Source organism: Trachymyrmex cornetzi, unplaced genomic scaffold, assembly GCF_001594075.2.
Source record: "Trachymyrmex cornetzi isolate Tcor2-1 unplaced genomic scaffold, Tcor1.1 scaffold490, whole genome shotgun sequence".
Lineage (NCBI taxonomy): Eukaryota > Metazoa > Arthropoda > Insecta > Hymenoptera > Formicidae > Trachymyrmex > Trachymyrmex cornetzi.
Window position 1 is genome coordinate 348903 of NW_017299729.1, and position 3723 is coordinate 352625.

Consider the following 3723-nt stretch of genomic DNA (forward strand, 5'->3'; position numbering starts at 1 on the left):
TAAGATCATTCATGAGTTGCACACGGAAAGTATAGTTTTTGTTAAAGTATCTAAAAATTTAGCTAAATATACAGATCTGAACATAACTTTATTTTGCACCATTAAAATAATTATGCAGGATGCTCAAACTGGTTGCTAGAATGTCAAAACTTCTTGCAGCACTGCTTGAGATTCTTACAATTATTTTGATGATTTGATAAAATTATTTTTAGATCTGTGTCTATATGGCTAAATTTGTAGATACTACAGTAAAATCATTCTTTACGTGCGATGTTGATAATATAGAAAATGTTAGGAAAGAATAGGAGGAGAATACGCGCTAAATATTTCAATTCAAAATTAATAAATTTAACAAAATTACGCATAATTTTCCAAAAGCGTTAAACGTAGCTTTCAAATACAATAAGAATTTGGAACTTATGGTTTAAGAAGATAGAAGAGACTGACACTTGTTCGCGTTCGCTCCGAGCTCGGATCCATCGCTACAGCGAAGCGAGCGAGCAAGCATACTGAAGCTAAAAGGGAAATGAGAATGAATGTAATAATATATTTAATATTCGCCGGGTCCCTGCCTCCTCCACTCTCGGTATTACAAGTCAACCAATATTCTCGCCCCCGTTCTGAATCCTCCCCTTCATCTTCCGCCCATCCCCATCCTCGTTCTCATACCTGCTACCCCGCCGCGTCCGTTATCCCGCGACTCTCTCTTTTCCTCCCCTTTCTCACCCTCTTCTTTCTCTTTCCTCCGCTCTCGTCGACTTTGAAAGTGCACCGACATTATTTCCGCCGTAACCGACGCACCAGCATACGAAGGGTAGAAGAGACTTCTCATGAAACAACAAGAAACAGCAACGATTGCTATGAATCGAAGAAAAGTCGCGGTAGACATGAATTTCATTAACTCGTTGCATTCTTTTTCTCTCATTAAAAAAAGATGCTAGGATCGATGAAATCGATCAATTTTGATTAATTAGAGATATTATTCTGATGAGAAGAGAGAGAGAGAGGAAATCATGTAACACAAAATTGATATTTTACTTTAATTCAATGTTAAGATCTACTTGTACATTGTCGAACAAACTACGTTCAAAAACAAAAAAGAAAGAAAAGAAATACGAATTTTATAGAACGTATAATTTGTTACAGAAGATTAGCTTAAAAGGGAGATAAGCTGAGTGAGACGAGGAAAATTAATAAAGCGGATTGGTCTAATTCTTTTCGTTTGTGTGACACACTCTTCCACGTGTAAACGCATGCTTTTTGCCGTAAAGAAAAAAGGAAGAAAAAGGACTCGAATCAGCCCGTAAAATGAGCCCGACCACGACGAAACGAAGGAGAGAGCGTTTGTAGCATGGGGACCAAGAGAGGCATAAAGCATCGTCGAGCGTGTGTACGGTGCAAACACATAATCGAGGGTATTAAACGTAATTAACTACCCCTGTACTAAGCATGTAGCGCGGATACACGGGCGAGGGCGCCTATCGATATATCGATCGATTGCTACGCGCTCGTTGCCAGTAAATGTGTATCGAGGCCCTTTCCATTAGCGTACAAGCGCCGCACCGCGCGTCCCTCTTTTACTTTTGCTTGGACGATGCACCCTCTGTTTTCGCTCGTGGCAAATGCATTACCTGTGCCGTAATCGTCCCGTCTCTCATTATCGATCTACGGGATATTTTAATATCAATTTATCGTTGATTCATTGACAAATGAAAAATCTTCCTATTTGATATCTACAAGGGAATTAGAGAACCAAGAATTAATTCCGTCCATTTTCATTGATTTGAGAAATTTTTTACGCAAAAAAAATATATAGATATGTACGCGAATCTGCTTTCTACATATTATACTAATATGTATTCCACTGAGAAAGGTATCTCGACGCGCCCACGCAGTCCGGGGATCCGTGTCGCGTTGTAGCGACAACGTCCGACCGATAGCGAGTACGGATATCTCCCGAGTACCTGCGGACTCGCTCGCGATACTCGAAGGTATTCGCCTTAAGAATGCACGGTGATTGCCGGTCGAAGAGTAGCGTGGGCGGCGAGCTTGGCACCGTTGGCGAATTAAGTGGTCGCGATGACACGGATGTAAGTCACGTAGCTGTATAGCACACTGTATCACTTATCGACGGCTACGATCCTAGCGGGTATGTGCGTGTATCTTCTCTTTTTTTTCCTCTTTTTTTCTTTTTACTAAAGTATCCTTCCCATAAAATTGCCGTGCATATAAAAGAAGCGGTTTGGACAAGTGTATCCCATCACGATGGAGCCAATTGTCGGCGGCGGCCGTTCGATGTAGCTACGATAACAGAAGGCGTTCTCTCATAAAATCGCGCATACGTGTACGCTTAATAGAATAACGAGTTTATCGGAAGCGACTCGATTTTTTCATCGACCATGCCGCTGCATTTCCGCGTTCTCATCGGCGATCAATGAAAATCGATGGCTGTGCTCTTGGTCCTCTTTCCTCTCTCTCTCTCTTTTCGTTGCTCTCATCGTTCACTTTTCAGCCGAGAAACATCGATGTCCACCTAACAAATATTTCGTCGCGATACGCGCGATTCAAATAGAGAGACATAGTAATTTAATAGATCCATACTGAATTCTTTATCAATCGCGAACGTGTAATAGGAGTGTCATCTCGTCTCAATTTGAATACCGCGCTGAATGCGGTTAGAATAACAACCATTATCCTTATTTTTTCAGGGCTGTATCAGAAATACTGATTCACGCGCGTTATGATCCCGGTTGCGCTAGCAGCCGGAGCCGCGGAACCAAGGTCGATTGGAATTCATAGGGTATCGCGCGAACTTTCGAATTTCCCCTGCAATTTCCCTTGCGCGAGCTGAAACGAGGAGAGCCGAATACGCCGCGTGCACCGCGACGCGTCGGAAATCGCGACGAAAATTGCTCCAATACGATGTTCCTCCCCTCCCCGTGTCTTTACCAATGTTTAAGCAATGACAAAAAAAAGGACAAAGGAAATTCGAGCAGATTGCGCGAGGAATGGAATAACTTTCCTTCGGAAGGATGACAGCGGATGAAGCCTTCGATTCGTATTCAGATTTAACTTGAGTTTCGTTTTTTCTTTCTTTCTTTCTTCCTTTTTAAGATGAAGACCGAACTCTGTATTATCGCGAGTTATCATTTTTGTGTACACACGTGCACGTACGTTACAACAAAATTCGCGGCGCAGGCACGCGGGCGGGCGGCGACGATTTTTGATTGGCGCGCGACGCGCGCCTGGTTTCGCACCGGCGGATATCCCGGCCGAAATCCGATAAACCGCAAAAGGCTATTTGTTAGAATGAAAAAATCACTTCCTCGCGGCGCGCCCGCGCGCGCTGATAAACCCCGGCGGATCGTATCACCGGCCGCGATACGTCAAAACAGAAATGGCGTGAATTCAATATCCCGATTTCAAACCCGGTCGACATATGCACCGAGCTAACCCCTCGCTCTCACCCTCGTCCTCGTCCTCGTCCTCATCCTCATCCTCGTCCCTTGCCCTCCCATTCTCGTCCTCGCTCTCGCCCTCGTTCTCGCCTCGCAACGGCACAAAGACACGCATGTACGTATATACGTGCTAATGTGGCGAACGCGCACGGACGAGAGAATTTCAGTAACGCCACAAGCGTGCGAATATTATAAAGAAACTTTTTCAACAGGCTGTATCGGATAATAGCCGATTTTTTTGTCACAGAGAACGTATCGTGTCTTA